This window comes from Bombus fervidus, chromosome 8 (genome assembly GCF_041682495.2).
Source record: "Bombus fervidus isolate BK054 chromosome 8, iyBomFerv1, whole genome shotgun sequence".
In the NCBI taxonomy this organism is placed as follows: domain Eukaryota; kingdom Metazoa; phylum Arthropoda; class Insecta; order Hymenoptera; family Apidae; genus Bombus; species Bombus fervidus.
Genome location: NC_091524.1, coordinates 11,951,446 through 11,974,589, shown reverse-complemented (window position 1 = coordinate 11,974,589; position 23,144 = coordinate 11,951,446). Strand labels below are relative to the sequence as shown.

General features: G+C 34.2%; 1 protein-coding gene across 1 annotated transcript in view; it reads right to left on the bottom strand.

Annotated features, from left to right (window-relative positions):
• Window positions 1–22,414, bottom strand: part of Task6 (TWIK-related acid-sensitive K[+] channel 6) — a 163,417-nt gene extending 141,003 nt beyond the window's left edge. Inside the window, exon 1 of the mRNA XM_072008270.1 lies at window positions 21,820–22,414. The gene's annotated coding sequence lies outside the window, so the exon portion shown is untranslated. The remainder of the gene's footprint in view (window positions 1–21,819) is intronic.
• Window positions 22,415–23,144: the final 730 nt, after the last annotated feature.

Here is a 23,144-nt window from a genome sequence, read left to right as displayed (position 1 = left end):
ATCTTCAAAGGACCATCTATTAAACACGATGAACCATCCATCCATCCACTTCAAACCTAATCTTATGCATCCGTACGATGACGAATTAACCACTTGTACGACACGACGTGCAGTATCTCTATCGAATATAATTATCATCCTTATGCCATGAATAATTGCCAACCGTAAAACATTTACATTAAAGCTCATTCAGAAACAAGTCACTGAAAAATTTATATTTTAAAAAATGTCCTTGTTCGTTCCTCCTACTCTATGGTCCCTACATTCCTATATTCCGTTTATTCTATGTTTTATGTTTGAATTTTATAGTCTTATGATTTATTCTGTATTTTACATTTTATGTCCTATTATTTATTTTTATTCCCGTTACAACACTTAGGTAGACAATGGATAATTTTTTTTTTTTTTTAGAAAGAAATTATTTCAAATTAAAGTAACTGTAAACTCAGCATTCGAAGAATTTTTTATTGAAAATTTAAAAAATCTGGAATAAAGAAATTGGTAACGCAGTGTATGATAAAAACGCAAAGAATTACATATGTAGAAATTATTTTGATTAAATAAATTTTATGTCGAAAATGTACGCGTTCTCGAAGCAAGGAAGATCAATGTGTACATTGTGTTTGTGTGATTGAACAGGAGCCGCTGGTTTACTGCCCTAGTGAGTGTCTGTTCTTTTAAAGTGCTGTTAAAAGAACGAGCTCTTGTTACGTGCCAAGTGGCCTGTTTCCTTTTAGCGCGAACGCGAAGACCTTTATCACCAGGAAAACGCAGTCCGCGTAAACGCATTAACTGTTTAATACATACTACGAATATCAAGTTTTTTATGAGTCTTAAATATATCTTCCTAGTGTCGTAGAAACAATTATTAGAAATTAGTTTGCTATCATGCTAACTCCTATAAACACATTTATAGTCACTCGTGACTTTCCATTCGCGTCAATTGAATTTTATAGAAATATGGACAATATAGCGTATTGCTATATTACATGTATAATAATAAACGTAACTGGTATCATACTATCTATTAAACTGCATAAAATGTAACGTATAATGAATTTTACGTTTCTCTATTATTATACCTTTCTGTTGTTATCAAATATAACGATACATTCGAGCTCTGCACATACATTGCCATCGTTCATGATTGTTGGTCCGAATGTGAAGAAATTAGAAATAATTAGATTCAGTAGCGAAAATAATAACTTTCATCAACCACTGACCAACTTGATTTTTGACTAATAATAACAACCTTTGTCATATATGATAAATATTTTACAAATAGACATAATACGAAGTTGAAAAATACGTTTAATATGATAGAATCATATTAAAATTAAATATCCTACAAACTTCCGCAACACTGTTAATTCCGAATGAACAAATTTCCATGAATTCTTACTTTTTCGTCATTTAATAATTTAATATCTTTTATTCTCGACGAAAGAAGCAACAATTAACTGCGAATAAATTACTTACGACATAAGCAAAGGTTTGAACGTTCGCGTATTTACGCGCGTTTCCGATCGCAGAAGCGTTGCGACGTTCGATCATTTTCGGACGATTTCGCCTACCGACGCAATCGTTGCACGTCTGCGCGGAAGTTTGAAGACCTCGCGAATTTGAAAAGGCAGAATTGAAAAACGCAGAATGTCAAAAGTAACGATGTAAATTATTATGTAATAACAAATACAGTAAGGGATGAGAATCATACAATATCAGAGCTACCCTGTATTCGATCAACGTTAAAACTCACTTTAAATCGTAATAAAGAAACAAAGATTCTTAAAAATTGCGATATATGCCTAATTACCTATTGACTTAAAAGTAAAGTTGAAGCTGAACTTATTCAAAATAATGGATAATAATAATGGTAATAATGGATAAAATATATATATATATACGAGATAAAAATACATATATCTCTGTTACTGTATTAGCTTTATCTGACAAAAGATATTCGACCGACTTTTGGTTCGATGTTCCTAATATACACAGTCCCAAAGGAATCGCGATGATGTATGAGAAATACAGCTATAATTCAAGGGAAAAATGCGGAGGGACGTCGAGGTAAACGATGAGGGGGAAGTCTGGTAACCGTACGATGATATTCATTGCTAATATCTGCGAGCCCATGAGTAACTTCTTCCTTTTTTCCTCGAACTACTTTTTCTTCGCCCGAGTGCTTTTCCCTTAATTACATATCGCTTCCGAGACCAAAGGTTTCGTAGGCTATTAAACATCTCGGTGTTCAATCCCTATAATTTATAACTTTTCATCGACATTTCGAAAAGAATATTTCACGGGAGAAATCAACAAAATTCCACGTTAATTGACGTACTTTCGTTACTGACTCTCGGAAGCGAGTCTTTCAAAGGAAGAGTCATCGAAAGCGACTCACGTGGCTTCGAAATTACAAAGAGAAGCTCTCGGTCTAGTCGCGAGTCGCAGCGATCGAGCTTCATAATCTAAATGCATGCGAAACTTTTTGCTAGCGGCTGATCTTGCATAAAATTTTACCGGGCAGATGTTTGTGCAACGATTGGGCTAAACTCTTCTGGCAAAATGTCTCGAAACAAGCGGAGCACTCGTCAGGAAGTATCGGCGCGCGTGTCAATGCATATCACGCCAATGTTCCAGCTAAGAGAGTGTGACGCGGGTTTACAGCTATCGTAAAATGATATCGAAAAGCATCCCCCTTTAGGTCCCTTTGGGGGTTGCGTTGATGACGTCACGGAGCACGCGCACGCGCCCCAACAACTTTACGTGTTGATCGTTACCCATCTTCTGCATCTTCTCGGCTAAGGGTGCATTCACGCGCGGTCGATTCATAGAAAATAGAATCCTCTTGCCATGCAACGTTTACGCGTGTTTCAGTCACGTTTACGATTTACGTTCGTATTTGGATTTACGTTTACAGGGGCGCACACAAAAGTAACTGAACACTTACCTATCATGGAAAACTTTTATGTACACATTGTACGGATTACGTAAAACATTTTGGAATTTTATCAGTATTACCAGTAACAATGTAAATTGAAATTTAACATTAACCGAACAATGTATATGAGAATTGAAAGGTATTAAATAGGTAACTTTTGTGATTTTTGCGAGACATACAAAGTATTGAACATTTTGTAACTTCCATGTATATATTCAGATTTGTTTCAAGATTTTCCAATATAATCTATCGAACTACAAAGTGTTTCATACAACGCACGTGATATACTTGTAAAAGATTTTTGTAAGCACAGGTATGAACACCTATCGTAGAACAGTTTTATGTATTCATTGTGCCTGATACCAGAAAACGCAGAAAACCTTAAACATAAAGAAACGATTCTGAAATTCTTCGTCGTTTTATTATACTGTCGATGGGTTAAAATATAATTCTCAAATATACAACAACTCGATATAGCAATACATTTGAAGAGAACAAAACCTATCATTCAACAGCAACCAACTACTCCGTCTTTCACACAACGCACGCAAAACTACGTACACTTGCACATTCTCCTTTTCTCTAGTTTACAATCTCTTTCACTCGATCTAGGCAAACTACGCAGACATTTGCAGGATACAGCACATCTACATATACAACTAAAACCTTGGATAGCTATAGACTCTTCTTTTGCATTCCAACCTCGCTCGGTTTTTCCTCACATCTTCCGAAACTCGGCCACACGCTATAAACATCCGCACCAAATTCCCAATTTCGCGTTGCATGAGATAAGAGTTGTTTGAAACCTGGTAATTCCAAGTAACTCTAAATTCCGCTACCTGCTACGTATAAACATTCGTAGCGAATACCCTCTCCTACGTTGCATTACGTGGAAGTAACATAAAACGTGATAATTTGAAGTTACAGTTTCGAGTTGCACTTTGAACTTTAGCGTGTTTACGCCAACGCTGATAGAATAGTGGCAATCGTACGTTTGAGACATGTTTTTCACTGTTCGATTAGTTCCACTTTTAATTGATTAATTTTTATTAAACAGATACGAAACAAAAACCGAGAAATGAAAGATGTGTAACGATTGCTATGTATTTAGTATCTTTGCGAAATTTCAAGGGGCGAAAATACACAGAATGCATCCGATAAACGAAAATTCCTATACAAAATATCTACAGTACAGTACTCGTTGTAATATTTATTTTTCCCTGTATAATTGTATAACAATTATATTAAAATTTAATAAAACAAACTTCTGCTGAACTTGGACCTTTTTTATTGGTGACATCATAGAGATGTTTGCATAAAAATTCAAAGTTCGGTAGGGACATTATTCGTGAAATTTTATTAAATCGCAATGCAATCGCGTAATTTTACAAAGAGCAAAAGTTCGACAGATTTTTATTGGATAGACGATGTTCAACAGGAATCGTGCTTGTATATCGTGGAACTGAGTTAGATGTAGCTTTCGAAACACCTGACCATCGTACATTCCGTAGTTTCGCGAAATTTCTAAATCCTATTGACCAATTACTGCAAGTCGAGAGTGTTCTATTGTTCGCGAAAATTTCATTATTCTGTCGACAGTGTATATACCATTTCCTCTTCTGCATTTACACTTTACGATCACTTATGGGAATCAGAGGTAATATTAAATTTCCAGACTGCGGGCTACCTTTACAACCCAAAGATCTTTGTGCCGAATAATTTCGTATCCGATGTTCTAGTAATTTCATTTCTTATTATGAAACGTTGCACATTTTATAATATTTGTCGGTATTTGGTTACTTATTTAAATGATAAAAAAATGGAACGGAAGAAGAACGTTAACTTCTTATGAAATAAATTTCGGAAGACTTCGATACATTTTTCAAATTATCTTCGTCAACTTGTAATTTCAAATATTACCTCCTCTTTAATCTGGAAATATACATCAGCCACAATTTTGTAAACGAAAAGAAAGTTAGAAACTTGGAAGATGAAAAATTGAAACGATCGAGATATAATACATATACGAGGAGAAGACTGACGAACATTCGACCTGGCGGACTATTAAATTGAATAATACAATCTGAATCGCGGCGCGCTTACGCGTTTACATCGTCGCCTGATTAATAATTTCGAATTGTCGGGTACAATTGGAGCGCATGAGTTAATGCTGGAGTAATTAAAATTGATCCTATTACGCCCTTTGTGACCGCCAACTAGGCTTGACCAACGCTTGCATTTTGAATAAGACAATTACTATTGGTGCTGACGTGTATAGCTAGCTTTGAATTCTCTATCACTCGTGTTACTCATCGAGCTAAACTTAACGTTCTACGAAACGCTTAACATCTTACGGTTAGACATGCTAATAAAATTAGAAATATTTAAATATATGACTCTTATTTATATAATATATGTATGCATGTAATAATCTATGTGTTGTAATATGTATGTACGTTTACAATGCGTATATAGTTCATTTATCAAAATCTTTAAAAATGCTCCTTTCGTTTGAAACTGTCGAAGTGGTCACCACTTCTAAGAAAACTCTACGTCTGGTCTTTTTAGTTCTCTCAAACACTGAAACCATCGACAGCGTATAGACAATAGACTGGGACAAAGGCAGACCATAGACAGTAGACAGTCGACAGCTTCGTGGTTTTCAGTCATACGTTAACACCAGCTCAAATTATATTCCTACTTGTACTTGTATTTCTGTATTAAAATATATTTTCTACTTTACAATTTATCCACGCGTTCCTCTGTTCATACATCTAATAACCACAACAGAGACGTTAGGCTATAAAGGACTCACATATTCGATGTAATAATAACAATGTCATCAATTTGCTACAACGAAATTAATTCCCCTCTTACCTATGTATTATATATATCGCATTTTTCGATCATCACTTTGATCAATCTTTGCATTCACGTTATTTCCGTATTTTTTATTTCACACTACAGATTTAGATTTAGACCTTCGGCAGATTCTTCGCATCTTCGTATCTAATTCACATTGAAACTTGGCCTGTAGGATTTAAACCTAAATTTATATGTGGATTCCAGGACCGACACATAATTATTACAATTTATCATATCGCTGCGACTGTAGCAAACAATTAGAAGTAAACATTCTCGAAACAAATCTAATGTTCGAAATTGAAACATAGTACTTTGCACTCGCGTATTTCTGAAACTTAAAAAAAAAAAAGATGGACTTCGTAAGAATACAATTGAAGAAAGGACAAATTTTTTTTTCAAGGATCTACAGTAAAATATCTCCTTAGGCGTCTAGTTCGCGTTCGACGACGACTGGATACGCTCGCAGCGTCTGGAAATTTCCACGGAAAATTTCAGCTAGCCCCAAGGCGTCCGGGACGCAGTTTGACGGGTCCCAGACTAGTGCGAATGCAGTGAAATTTGCATCCCGCATACATTATGCAAATCATTGCCCTTCTCGGCCAGAGATATCTTCGGTGATTCGGTTCGACCCGCCATTCAATCCGTGGCAGAGATTTCGCGCGTCGAGCGCAGTGAACACCTTCGTTTCGTCGGCTGTCGAAATGTCATCACGGTATCGATGCCGGCTATCGATTTCCCGCTAGGTTGTTCCCTTTCGAGTGGCAAGGCGCAGCCACTCGACACCGAGAAAGCCACCTTCGTGTGCGCTGTTCCGGGAAATTGTACCCGTTAGAGGGTTCTGTTCGAAATTACCGATGCTAATTGTGGCTGTTACGGCATTAAGCAGTCGATCAGATCGACTGGGACGATTAGATAAGCGTGGGTGCGCGAATAACAAATAGAAGAGCAGAAAGACGTCCGTCGTGGTCGTTTGTGTCGCCGGATTTGGTTTCATCGAATCTCGGTTTTCACGGATTCTATTGGAGCGCTTGTGGCTAGATACCCTCAATAAATATATTATGGGCATTGTACGAAAGATTTTGAAATTACATTAGCATTGTAACGAGGCTCGATTATAATGATTGTATTGGTAAGGTTTGAAAGAAATTGAAAATATATACGAGATATTTAGTGCAAGTTATGTACATGCAAGTACATGTATGTTAATATACATATTCGAAGTATCGAAAGTATTTGAACAAACAATTATTATATTAATAAGACTCAATAATTAATCATCTTTAATTATTTTTCACTAAACATGTGTTTGATTTATCTAACAATTGTTCTCTAATAACATGCGATACAATGAAGTCACTTTAATACCTTGGTCTTACTTATTTTCCTATTTTCACACACTGATTTGAATGTCTTTAATTTCTTTGATCGTCACTCTGTAATTCGAAGAGTGCAATGATATTCGCGTGAATAAATAACAAAGGGAAATAACGGAATTAATAATCGTAGCGAAATATACAAAACAAGAGGCAGAGTAAAGCGTAAGTAAAAAGGGGTGTGCATGGTCGGACAAGCTGGAAAGTCGTACAAAATTTATTTCGGAATTATTACTCCAAATAAAAATTTCAAAATTTTCCCGTATTACTACTTCGAAGTACGTTATCGACAAGAGAAAAAAGAACATTGTAGAAATAAGAGTAAAAAGATGGAAATATTTTAAATATCGTTTTAAATATAAATTATTCGAAGGATGAAGAATTTATTTAAGATTATTAAGTTACAATTTTATCTCTGTAGAAAATATAAGAAATGCTGAAACTACTTTGCTTAACCGAATTCCACTAAGAAATTCATATATTCAGAGAAATGTAAGTAAATTATACGTAACATTACAAACGTATAAATCAAGATATGCGGCCCATAGTGAAACGTTATTGACTCTGTCGTTGTTAGTATACCGGAATGTTATTGCAGTGTGTAAGTTGCCTATAATTACGAACTTTGGAATCACGCATCAAACTCAACGCAAGAGGATTCCAAGTTTCCGTAGCATTAACCTGGAAAGAACTGAAACTAGTAACTTTGCTTTACCAACAATTCAAATTCGTTAGTGTTCCAGTTATTGAACAAAACAGTGAGATTATTTTCCAAGTTTACCAAAGGAAGTTTCCACTATAATACATTTTCGTAAGAAATAGCGGTGGAGTCAAGATAGTATTTTTCCACGAAAATATTTATCGTTACTTTAAAATGTTGTGGCAAAACAGAGTTGAGGAATATTGAGAAAACGGTGACTCTTGGTTCGCTTTACCCGGCGTTTTAATAAACTTCTCGGTCTTAAAAAAAAAATCTCCCATAAATTCAGTTCTTGAAAATTTTTTAATGGTATAATTAAGGAACAATGTTATGTAAATACTTAATGCCGTTCCGAAAAAAAGCTATAAACGCAAAATGAAAATGTTCTAAAAAAATTTAATTAAAAAAATGATAGAAATATTTTCACAAATTCTTGAAAACATATAAAAGAAATCTTTTTAAGCTGTTTAAAGCTTGATATAATGTAATCCAAACCATAGAGTAATTTTAACAAACTGCGAGAAATATAATTCAAAAGAAATAGTATTAAAAATCCTAAGATATCATTGAAAAATATTGTAAGAATGTTTTACGAAACTTGTTCAAGCTTCTTAAACGTATTATTCCATTTTCGCCATAGGATCAAACCACCGAGAACATTAAATTCCACAAGGTATCGACACGAAGTTACAATATTAGAATATTCAATCAAAGAGATTGGAAAAAGAGATGGCACATCTGATAGTATGGAATCCTATTCTCGTGTAGAATAACACCAGACAGTCTCCTTTCCAATAAGGAAAAAACATTTCCTTCTTCTGAATAATTTTTAATTTATCTTCAGACAAGAACAGTGAACCTTATTGCGTTATATCAATCGTGCTTCCTTCCTACAATTTCTTCTTACGTTACATTTCCATCACGGCTCTATTTGAGGAAACAACCAATGAATTATAGTAATAAAGATAAAGTACAAACAATTTTCTTCCAAAAATAGTGACACTGCGCGTGAGAAATGACCAACAATTTATTTAAAATATTTCGTGTCCCGGAAAAGACAAATCTTTCGTCAGAATTTTACATTCCAATAAAATATTCAGCCACTTTCATATCTCGTTGTTTCTATTTTTAACGATACAGCAGTAAATGCATTTACTTACACGAAACTTTATTTCTGTCAATATTATCGTCAATTATAATTGGTCCACGAACCAGCAGAACGTGGCAAAATTATTTTATCCATAATTCAACCAACATCCATTTCCACTATTTTTCTCTTTCCTTATACCATACACGTCGACTCTAAATAAATCCCGCTCGATTCGCTGCTGATATTATCTGGCGGACAAGTAAATCCTCGTTCCACTTTTCCCCAGAAATTCGTGGTTAATTCGCGAAACGCTTCTCGCGGGTGAGAACGATCTACGCTGATTCGTTCTAACGTGAGAACTTTCGCGATAAGCTGAATGTAAGACAGGTGCGATGAAAATAACTCGAAATGCAGGGGATAGTTGGCAAATCTGTTTAAAACGCGAAACGCTGTATTTTTAAACATTTAATTCGTATTTATTCGAAATACGGAAGAAAATAATGAGATTCGAGGGAAGTATTTTAGAAAGATGTATTTGTTACATTGCATGTAAATTTCAGTATTATATTTCATACGTTATTTATGCCTGAATATCTTAATTTCCATATTCTCATTTATTTTAACGTTATTTAATTAAAACATATTTTATTACCGAACTACGAATCGTATTATCTAAAAGTATTCATATGACGTATTTTAAAACAGTAATATACGAGCCAACCACATGTATAAATATATTAACAATCTTAAAAGAAATTTAGAGACGAATTAATGAAACAATAATATACGTATGTAATAGAAATTAAAATTTCTACGTCTGAAACGCGTACGTTCGCGCAAAAATCCGAGTCGTAAGAATCATAGACACCTTTTTCGATCATATTTGGTTAATTTCAAGCTGCGATGTTTCAAAAGTGCATTGAAATGATATAAATGAAAAATTCAACGGCAATGAGATAAATGAATTGCCTAATAAGTAGAAATATTATCTGAAAGACCAGTTAATACAAATTTAAGTTCGAACAAACAACCTGCTCCTTTGAAAGAACAGAACCAACAGAACTTCCGATCAACCTAATACAATAAATAAAAGTATACAAAGAGATCGATAGTTGCACGAGTTATAACATGCATGTGATCGCGTTCCATATAATAAAAAGAACGTCTCATAAGATATACTTCTGTTTGAATTTGTCCTGAAAATATAAGATGCAGGAATCATAAGGCAGAAACTGCTACGATTCTATCTTCAATAATATCGGAAGTCGAATGTATCGATAATCATGCACACGTATGCCAAATGCATACACGATGAAAGAAACAAATCCTTGGCTCGTATTACTTCTACGATCCCTTGACAAGTATATGCTCGATTTACCATCTACAATCATCATGAATACGTGTCTATAGACAACAGTGCCATAGTACTCGGATATTCGGTCTCGGGAACCTACGATAACACGCGTCTCTTGAATATTTCACGAAAGTGATCTCCGCAACATAGCGTGCTTTGTATTAATTGAATGCGAAGAAGAATGTTCCCCTGCACTTTCAGCGAACGGGCAGAAATTAAATTAGTACTTTCGAAGCGCTGAAATTGATACGGGAATTTCAATTCGGATGAGGACCGACTAAACAGTATTTGAAATTCACGATGGGAGGATTTTAACAGTAAAAGTTTAAAAAAGAAGAAAGATAGACGTTTTAAAAAGTTTAAAAAATATTCCCCCAATTGGAACTGTAAGTTCCCAACAAGTTTTCTATAATTTCTGGACTTGGCATCGTGTATTATTTTACATGTACTTTGAGATGGACTTGAAAAAAATTATATTGCAAGCATGTTACTTGAAAAGTGACGAAAAACCTTAAGACTGAATTAAATCTCAACATGGAAATTCACAAGATTCAGAATTGAAGTTTGAGGAGTTTACCTTTAAATGTACCTTATATCATTATTAATTAACTATTATTAATTGAAATAAATACAAAAAATTTTTTCTTTCCTTGTAATCATTAATAATTGACCTATTTGACCATAACCTACTTGCATACTATAAATACACCATAGTGTTTGAACCAGACTATGTTAATAAAAGCCAAATAGATAATACAACGGTGGACTTCAATATGTTGGTACATGAATAAACAAGTTATTTAACACCGGAAAACATATGTGGCTCCAATTTCATTCGTCAAACGAACAACCAAAAATTTTCTTCATACGTATATCATATACAGAAGTATCTATCTACGAGAAACGCAGGTCTCCAGTCTCAATATTTATTACCCTAATCAACAACCAGATTCATTCACACGCATACACACACACACACACACACGTATATGTACTAGAAGTAGCTGATTCAGTGACAGAATTGCAGGCACGTAGCTGATGCTAGAACGAGATGTCGAGATTGAAAGCGCCGACACACATGTGTAATGATATCCTCAATGTGGAAATAGGAGAAGCTGGCACGGAATTACAATCACATAACGCACGAATCGCGGACAATTTGGCAATGATTTTTCCGTGGTCCGAGCAACGCAAAGATTTTTACAGTCGATTAAACTATGACAAACATTCAATTTGTGCCCAGAATAAATTCTATTCGGAACACGGGTCCACGGGGATGGTTCGACGTAATCCGGAAAAGCTTCTCTAGATTCCTTTTTATTTTTTCCTATTTCTGTTCCCGCATTTCGATGTTTCCAAGGAATAAAAATAAGTCGAATGTAAGATTCTTTCTCAATTTGATTTTAGATTGCCGACATATTAACTCGAACGCTGATTACCTTCATAAAAATCGTTTACTTTATTTAACGAGTAAAATTTTCTATTTTTGAGAATTCTACAGTTAAAGGGTTTGGAGGAATTCTACTGCAAAAGTTATTAAATTCTACAATTGAAGTCTGTTGATAGAAATTTTTTGAAAGAAGATCCCGATTCATGTAGAGATTACAATATTACGTTGAATTTTGACTTCGTCTAAGGTAACTAGAAATTTAATGAAGAACAGACAGAATTTTACCAGAAATTTCACGCAAATGACTCCGCAGCTCATCGCCCGATAATTGTAGGCTTGATAGCAAGTCAGAAGAACGAGTCCCTAATTGAACGAACGCGAAACAAGAAGAGAGAATGAAATCCAAGCAATGCGATGTAAGAAGGTTAATCAAGCCATTTCAATGGTTGAGTTTCCCTATCCAATGAATACCTCCTACCCTGTACATCATATTTTCGAAAATATCGCATTGGATCCTGTCACGGCGTTGTAACCGAATCGACTGAACCGTGTCTTTGGCAGGATTTCAACCGCGATAACACCCTTCCTACATGGAGGTACAAAGCCTTGCCAAAAGGTAATTCAGAGAGACACGAATGAATATATTGTGTGAGACAGCCTTAATAGACTGGTACAACCACCACCCACCATACATAAAATGTTTTTATGTCATAATATTTAGAAGTATCGAACCAGAAACTTTAGACGTTTCTTAACTCATAACATATGAAATATTCGAGTACTTTAGATCTTTTACTTGGGCTGTATCAAGAAGCAGATATATCATTAATTATATTATTAGTAGTTATATCGTTTTAATATAGTTCGCATAAAATGGAATGTCGGTTTTTGCATTTTGCTTTGTAAACAATTTTGAGAAATCTTTAGGATTCGTTTTTGTAACAGTGCAATGAAGTTCAAGTCTCTTTCCCTTGAGAATTTAAACATCATTTTTCATTCGTATATGTTTTACATGTAGATACTATTTATTTTTATTTAACGATATCAGGCTGGAAGGATTCTTAGAATTTTATAGGATAAGATCGCACGAAAATATTTCTCGAGAATATTATTTAATAACAAAAACGTGTCAATTATAAAAATTACGTTAATACACTTGGTCTGATGAATATTTAACTTTAACCAGAGATTTCCGTGATCACGCAATTAAAAATTAATATAGACAAATCAATTTGAATTCTACAGATTGATCTTTTAGTCCTTGCGGGTTAAAAATGTGATTAAGATTTGAAATTTTATTTTCGATTTTAATTCGCAACAACTTCTATATCTGTTTTCGCTCGAAGGATCCGACAGAATTTATAAATGTGAGATTCAAGAAAATTTAAAAGCAGTTTTACAATCTCGCTTTGAAAAGCGTGTAGTCACACATTCTGCGAGAATGAAATTTACTTAAATATATTACATCGTTTATTCCAAAAAGCTTTTATAATAAAAAAGTACAAAATAATACGCAATTTATATAAAATATCACGTGAATTATGAGTTAAAGTATATTAAAATCGTCCACGGAATCTAATTTAATCAAAAATGATATAACGAGATAATTATTCTGTGGATTGTAATGAAACAATGATTTCGTTACTGTGATAAAGGAAATTTCTTATCGATATATTCCTAACAACGAATAAATTTGTTTTTTAACCCCGGTGTATTAAAAGTGCTTTCAAAGTTCATCGCAGGGAAAATTTTAATCCCTCCATAAAACAAGCAATAAAGTAACTTGATGAATCTGTGCTCTCGTATAAAATTGTTTGGAATAATTTTCTGATCAATTTACGCTCTTATTCGTAAAAGTATGAACAAAATATATTATAAGCGATTACACGATTGGAATACGAGGAAGAGATAACAAAATAGTCGATTGTAAGAGAAAGAGACAAATGGTACAACTGGTAGCGGACTGCATCTGATCAGACATTGCTTTCGCTAGACTAACCACATCTACTAACTTCTGATACAAATATTCTACTGAAACTAATATTCGCCACAAAATTAGTTGAAGGAATTTGTCAAAAATATCGATAAAATATCATTTTACGAATTTTTAAAAGTTGGTAATTAAAAATTCTTTGACACATAGCATTTTGGATGAAATATTGCATAAGCAATTAATACACTTTTTCTTAAGGTCTTTTAAGAAATATCGTAACCATGTGTATCGAAAATAATGAACGAAAATACTAAAAAATAGTAGAAAAACAAGAGAACAAAGAAAAATGCTCTTTATATAATACATTCGGTGTAATGCTAAAAATATAGGTCACTAGAAATTCGATGTCGAATGTTCATTAATCACGTTTGGTATGAATCGATCCATCGATTGTGAAACGACAAGTCGTTCAAGCGACATAACGAATGCACCTAACGACCCAAAAAGCGAACATGACGTTAGAACGAAAGGAATGGCGAAGAATAAGCTCGAAATAGAGGGATACCGATGAGAAACAGCTTTATTCAGGTAAAAAAAAACCGGAAGATACGTCTGTTGATAGACGCCTATCACGCCATTTGTAACCACATGATTTTTTAACCCAGTGGATTTATTCGTAACCCGTAACGAAACTATGTATCCATGCATTGCAATCATATTTAACTATTTTGTGAATATTAGAATAGTACAGGAAGTATTTCCTTAAAATAAATTACCTTCAACAGTGATATTTATCATGGAAATTGTACAAAAATTTGTAAACAATGTGAATTATTTAATAAACGTTTAATTAAAATTAATAACTCTTTTAAGTAATCTATTTCGACGTAAGGTAATGAATTAGCTATGTTAAGATATAGTAAAAAATGTATAAACCCAAAAAGTTGCGACCTAGTCCTCCGTAATTAAAAATTTTTGGCCTTGCGCAACTAATATTCTTTTTACGTCCCGTTAAAATGTTCTCCTGTTTGGCATTGTTTAGCTAATAAAAAGCTATACTACATAATTAAAAGGTCAAAGCAACTCAAAGAGGGAACAAAAGAGCTGCACGATTCTCAACAGGCGATTAATCGCATTTAACGTGGAAATGGATCGATCTGCGTGAAAGCTTCTCAAACTACAAGAACGTATTCGTCGCGCAAATTATTCTTAATCGCGTAAGTATTCGGACGTATAAAATTTCGACACCTTTAAGAGACGATGTGACGAACGTGCGTCCAACCGTTTCTTTTCATTTCCACGGCTATGGCTGCGTACAAACGAGGCACGATGCCAAGTTGAGAATTACATTCATTTGGACGAGCTGTGTTAAGTACGATTCAACGGCAAATTTCGAGACTGTCCGTGAGCTTCACCTATTTCGTCGTTTATAAATTCTACCCCTTTTCGACATAGCTCGACTGTTTGTGCACCGATGGAACAAAGGTGCTCGTCAAACAGAATGACTCCACTATTGCTACCGTCTCGTAGACAGTAAATATCAATTCACTGCCAGTTTACACGGTACAAGCTGTGTCAACGATCAATCTGTCTTACGTATATTCCACGTTGCCTTCAGTTTTGTTTGCCATTTTTCAATTTTCGAAATAGCATCCGTCAAGTAACCAAATTTATATTGTATATTTCATGGTAACAGCAAGCTTCTCTATTCTCTGACGGATATTTCATTATGAGCTCAAATATTGCTTTCAGTAAAAAGAGAAGTTAATTCATCCATCGATTCTGTTTTATGGCGTAGACAAAATTTTTACTATTCTGTCCTATCGAAAGAGTTTCTTAATTTTGAAGTATGATAAAACCGGGAAGAATAAAGTTGCAGCTGTTTGGAATAGAAAATAAAGACAAATTTATATTATATATGTACAATATCCACAATGTTCTCTCATTGTACACGAATTTCGTAATTAAATTCGAGATACAATTGTGTCGAATATACGTATGGTCCATGCAGTATTGATACAGATAGAACGCAACTATAATTGATAAATACGCGATAACATTCAATCAGAATTTTCTAGTTCAGTAATCCATAAAGCTCAATGCTGCGTCTATCTGCTTCGTTTAAAATATGTGCAAATTATAGCTGAATATATATCTACATAAAATTATTAATTTGAAGGGTATCAAATGAGGGAATAATGATATCCAATTATTCGTCTGCGTCACGAAATATTATACTAATTGTTACAAAGATGGTCATTAGCAACAAATAACTGTTAAACCGCACAGGACAAGGAACTTGTGTATTTAGGTAAAAAACTAAGTATGTTCTTGCACACAGAGTCATGTGGATGAGTAACCTCATTAGTTGAGGTTTAACCTCTTTAATGTTCACGCAGCAAAGGAGCTTAAAGTAAGTACGTCCTAGAAAGATAAACCGCATAATTTTGGACGAACATCACAAGTCAGAAATGATCAAAACATAAATTTGATTTCACAAACATGTCAATATTTGATCTTCATCAAATTCAACATTCTATCTCAACTAGTCCTCGCTTGATAGGTTAAATTCGGAGGTTATTCATAACTATAAAGCAGCTATACATTTTTTTAACTAATAATATGTCTACGTCTATATATTTCGTACAAAATATCTACTTTATACATTAAAAATGAAAGAAGTGGATTCCTTAAATCTAATTCAAAGGGTCACCTATGACTGAACGATAATAGGTGACAATTAAATAAATAATACTATCGCGGCAAATATTATATTAAGAAAAATTAATTCTAATTAAAAAATATATATCAAAAATGGTTGCTTACGTTATGAAAAAGAACAGAAACGTAAAACGTATATTTTCTCCTTTTCAATATAAATAGAAACTGCAACTTTTTATAAGAATCATTAGAAAGAGTGCGAGCGTTCGTTGAAAATTTAGAAGATCACCAAGGAAAATATGCTCGAGGTAAGCTAAACATCCGTGTTGGTTAACAACGGTGACGAAACTTTTGGAATGGAAATAATGTTCAAAGGATAGCCGCCGTTTTGAATTCAACGCGGTTAAAGAAAGTTTGATAACGAAAGTAAAGTTTTACAACAACGCCCGATAATCTCTGCAAACTATTTTTCTAACGTAAGTTCTTTTCAATAAGACCAGTGACCTGCCGCGGTCGCCTCGTTGGAAAGAGGACTTAAAAATTAATTTCACCTCCATGACTAAACGTTACAAGAAAATTACAAAGGATTACGCGTGAAAACGTTGATCAAACATTTTACAATATTGCCTCTCTTTTAATCGAGTTGTCCGTCGATGTGGGAGAATAATCAAACTTCGGATTAATTTAAGTGGTAAACTTTTTTAAAATTTAAATACGCAAGATAATGATATAATACCTGTAAGAAAAATTACGGACACAGAAGCAGCTCGCAAAGATTAAATTTATCTTGTACAAGTACGTAAATGTATACATCAGTAAGACGCAATCCCTTATTTTAAAAGGTACTAAGACTTACCCTAAGCGGATTTCTTTGTTGGTTATTGAAAGAAAGCATCTTATGTATCTTTTCGATGGCATCTTATATATTCATAATTTTTTCTACTTCTCGAGCAAAACTTTTTCGTGTAACATTTTTATCAAAATCGATATAAACTTTTTCCTAACTTTTACTTACTTTTTCCTTCGTCTTAAGAATTCGCAATTTAGCTCTGTAGCCACGTGGCCTCTAAATATGGGCGTAGTCATTTAGAAAGAAAGTTTTGATAAAGACGGAGATATCAAGAGAAATTACCATTCAAGGGAATCCAGAATGGCACATGATAGAGGAAAGATCTACGAGCTAATTTCAAGGCGATCTTCGAAATTTTTCATCGTCTTCCCTAACATACCGACGCTTCCTATGTAATTTATTGGAATGCCTTACATTTGTCAAGTTACCTAAATTCAAGCAATTTGATAGCTTTCTATTACTGCACACCGTGAAGCTGTTATTTACTCCGGAACATCCTTCTACGTTTCTACATCTGTTCTCATTAGTCAAACTACTTGACTTCGTGCAGCTTAAATTTGAATGATTCGAAACACTCTATTACAATGTAAACTTGAAGTATTTGTCCAAGTTTTGGATGAAGTTGAAATATATTTGAATATTTCTTGACTTGAAAGAAACATCGATTCCTTGATAACGTAATATTATTTACAATGATAATATTTGGGTTAGGTACATCTTGAGATATATTGGTTTATTAAACGAAGTCAACCTTTCTCGAAATTTTATGTTCCTTCATATTATACAAATCACTAAATTTTTCTATAGACATTCTAAAATATATGAGATATATTAATGGGAAAATAGTAGAAGAATATCTTTTTCCTAGAACAAGATAAATGTAGGAAAATATACGTTACAAGCTAAAAGTTTGGAATTATAAGTTTCGTCGCTTGTATCGCTTTCACTATGAGCGCTTCTATTTTACTATACTGTGCCTATTTTCTATTAGCTGTCCACTTGAACTTAGGTCACCTCAACAGAAACGACTCGAGACCAGCGAACGTGACTCGTGTTAAGACAAAATTCGAGTTACTCGACTTCAAGTAACTCGGCTAATCTAAACGAGTCTATATCCATTTCTTAAAACAGGACCTTGTGAAACTTCGATGCACGAAGTTCTTTCAGTATATACCAAGTATATACGAAGCAACGAGCAGTAGATTTAAAAGGATAAAGAGGGAAACAGTTGATCGAGTTGGAAAGTGGAAAAGCGAAAACAAGGTAGCTACGAGTGGCATGGTAGATTTTTTGTTCAAATACAATTTTGTCGTGGACAAATAAAATTTCGATTTTATTTAACCCACGCGATCCAACGACAAACCTCTGAATTAAACGGGAAATAGTGAATTTAAAGTGAACGAGAAACAATTTCGATTTCGATAGCATTCTTTTAATTTTTCGCAGCGAAGCGCTGCAAATGTGACAAAACGTGATTTTTTATTTCGTGAATTTTTCCCATCAATCTAACTCGACGTATCGCACCAATGTAATATACGTATGGATGCTTTTTAAACTTTTATTAACCTGTTCGTGCGTGTTATTTACAGTACTTCGTAACGATTAAAGTTGACTACTGTATACTGGACTCGAACTACTGCTGCCTGACCATATGCAGTCTGATACCACTTAGAATATTATCCTCTCTCTTGAAATGAATTCTAACTCACAAAATTCAAGTAACGATTCCACATGATTTTCAAGTGAAACGCACGACTGAGTGCTGAAACAACGAACGCGCGAACAAATACAATATTTCAATAGTTCTATTGAACAAACTTAACATGTATATAGAACCAAGGTCACCATCGGTTTATTTTAAGATTCTTAAAATACATCCTTCTTTGCAATATTAAAATAGGTTCAAAGCTGTTTTTTTCGTGGTTCGATACATCCCCTCGTACAACGAAGTTTAAAAAAAGTTCATGCTAATGTTATAAACATATTAAGAACAAACTTCTGCTGCATGTGAGTTCACAACATAACGATATAAACACTAAGTAAATTATCGTAGGTATTTCAAATAATGTTCAAATAAATCCTCCGGTAGAAAAGAATTACTTGAGACAAATCTCCCGAAAATATCGTTTCTAATATTATAAAACAGCAAGTGATAAAATGAAATATCCACGTAAGAAACAATTTCGAACACGAAGTGCCCATCGTACCAACACGATAAGAGCGAAAGGTAAATTGGTACATGACAACATACCTCTTCAGATTTTGTTTATCGTGTGTTTGTAAATGGCTATGTCAAAGTGCAATGTAATTTTAAACAGAATTCGATTTTCCTTCGGTTGAAGGGACACGCAATTTCGTTCGGGCCCACTAAAAGCATCAACGATGAGATGCTTTGAATCCTTCACGAAGACCTGTCTAACAAGCTTCCCGATTCGGTGCCACAACCTATGCTTGACACGTGCTTATCAACGTCACAAACGGCCAGTCAGCGTATGGTGATAACGCAGTTAGGGTGCATCCCTGGACGTAGTTTAGAACATATGCGAATACGTCCGAGCATCATCGTGTTGACATCTGTAATGAAGTTACCAGAGGAACTACGGACGAAACGCATTAAAATAAGTTGAAGAAGCGTTGATAATGATGTCAATTCTCATAAGCCATTAGTCCATATAAAATATATTACTTTGTGTTCTGGATTTTTAAAGATCAAAGATATTTCAAAAATTATAATTTCAGTCCCCAAGTTTGGTCTCATCCTTTTGATATAGTGCACTACTTGGTTGTTTCAATTTAGAAGTAAAGTAGATACTACAATAGTGATTGCCGTGGATTCTCTTTAAAAAAAATTTTAATTGCTATAACTATCGAATTTATAATGAATGTTAATGTTTCTCTTGGAAAATTTCAAATTATATAAGAAAACGTTTAAATTATAAGAAGAAAGGTTGGAATAAACGAAACCTTATTTACGCTATTATTTACTCAATTATGAAAAAGAAAAATTAAAGAATATCATAAATACCAAACTTTACTGGAAAACTAATTATAATGCACTGAAATTAAAACCGTAAAACTAGCAGACAAGTACTTTTCTTTCCAACAAGGCTACTGTGTTTTCACCATTTTGTAAGTAATACAGTGTGATAGCTTTAATATCGCAGACCATTTCACAATATGACTCATATGGGATCGAGTTACACCACACGTGGAGCATTGAAACTACTTTCTATCTCCACCTTGTTCAACTAAAATGGAAGTTTATCTCATGGTCAGAACAGAACAATTTTTATATTATCTATGTACACCTCAAGTTATGTCAACAATCTCAATTTCTAAATATACCAACAGTTTTGTTATTCTAATTTTTAATAATGATACAATACTAAAATACCTTATAGTAATTCATCTTATAACCTATAATAATGTTTTATTTATTCTTAAAAATAAACTGTTTCTTTTTACTCAGTTTTTATTTTCATTTCAACTTTGATGTATTCTAATTTGAAATATTCGATTGGCAAATGCAATTGTAATTCTTAACTTGTATTATGTTGAACTAATTAATAATTACAAGTAACAACATTATTGCTTAAGAATAACACAACGCATAAAATAACACAACCTAACCTATCGAGTGTAATATGACGAAATGAAATTTGAATACAAAAGTTTTTACTGCGACAAGAACGAACTTAAACAATATATCTTCCGTTTTGAAACAACGTGTAAGAGGAATGCATAATCCAAAATGAAACTTCCGATATCTTTCAATATACTACGCGCATATAAATATGAACACTTTTAACTCAGTTTACCCTGATCATAATATCGAACAATATTTCCAATTTTCGACAAATCATTATACATTAAATACAAATATAGAATGGACTTTATTGTATATGATCATATTAAACAACAAGTAGAAAAAGAAAATCATTGAAGATCTAAAGATATTTCGATTTTTCAATTGACAAGTTTAATATCGCGCGAAATACGAAACACAATATGACACTTCCGGTAGAGACGATAAGTACCAATCAGAATACTAATCGTTTATAATACAGTATGACCATGCTAAATTTTATTACTCATTGTTAGTGTCAATTATCTTCTTGCCTCTAATTTCATTTCGAAATATTTCGTAACTAGACTGTGGATTTTCATGCAAATTCATTTTTTTTTCTAATATATTTTGTTTCATCCACAAAATATTACGAGTACTGTGCTTGTATCATGTGCGTTTCACAAATGCATAAACATCCGCAGTCTGTTCATAACCCAAAATGAAGCTTCTCGTTGTACGAATAACGTGGATGATCTGTAAGTCACGCGGCACACACGAGAAAAAGATGATTGAACGGAAGAACCATGTTCCGTCTGGCATGCCAACGAACGAGCTCCATAGTAGTAGCAAAGAGGATAAGTCAGGCGATAGAGGCGCACGCGGTACCGGCGACTGACCGACAGACAGATCATCGTTCAAATCAAATTCAATTATCGGCTTCGGCGGGCACACTGTCGATCGAATAAGAAACTCGATCTTTGTTACTAATCGATAGAGGTCGCAAAACATCGTGACATTCGTAATATTAAACGATATCTATACATAAACAGTGAGTCGTAGGAGAAAGAAAGATAAAGGTTAGACAGGATCCTTACCTTTCCACGTCACGGCGAGGTACACGCGAAATCCGACCACGCCATTCTCTCTCTCGAGCACAGCACCGCACTGCACCATATATATACACAAGAACACACTTCAACACATCTCTACCCCTCCCGTACAGCTTTTCTTCCGAAATCTTTTTTCGCTGCACCCGTATTCCCCTCGTTACTTGTCTATTTCCCTTACACCATCTTTGTTTCTCTATTTTACCGGTCTCTGGTTGTTTCTCTCGGTTGCCTTTCCTTGTCGAATCCCCTTTCACTGCCTCACTCTACCTTCCTATCTAACCCCTATCTCACCCTCTATCTCTCTCTCTCACCGACCGGCAGGAAACCTCGTCGGCCTCCCTTTTCTCCGGCACCTTTTCTTCTTCTCGTTAAGATGGTGAACCGGTGACCGAGTCGCACGATATCCGCAGCATCGAAAAATCGTGACGTCCACGGCGTTGTTCGTCGACCGATACAAGCGACGAGTAGGACGAGGTTAGGAGGAAGAGGAAGAAGAAAAGGAAGCACCTCCCTGCGACACGCGCGCGCACGAGAGAGAGAGACAATCCAGCATCCAGCTACGCCCGTGACAGCGTCTGGGCAACTACTGAGGACGATCTGCGCGGTTCCGGCACAACCATTCGTTCGAATTTTGACCGATAGCGGCGCCACTGGTGTTATCCCTTTTCCTTAACGGGTTCACTATGGTGCGCACCACCCTCAACGGTTTACCGCTGTCGTTCCTCCTGATTATGAATGATTGTTCCCTTCTTTTACGAATAGTCTGTTAATAGTGTATAGTTCATTTTATTTTTTGATCTATGAAATTTAATTTTCATCGATTTGGAAACATATATATTTTGGCAACTTGATTGCTCAAAAATTAAAAAATTGGTTAGTTCTAAATCAAAAGATGCGATTCTATGTTAAACGTAGAATATTTAGTTAATAAAAATCTTGCTTATTTATATTACGTTAATAAAAAATAGAGGAAGAAGTAGAATTTTATTATATTACTAAGGAAAGATAAAATAACTCTAACTTTTTCATAGAATTGAAAGAAATCTGTGGAAATGTTAAAAAGCAATTTTAATGTCTCCTACTTTTGGTATTACAGTTTCTTGTATTTGAATAATTTCTATGAATAATTCTGTTCGTCTTATGCGCGCTAATATGCCATCTTTTTTATATATGAACAATACGAAGTAATAAAATAAGTTATTAAAAAAATGACACGTTATTAATTCTTCATCTCAACAGCATATTAACAAACTGTCGTTTAAAAATGTGCAACGGATTAATACTTAAAAAACAGTATTTTATGTCCTGCA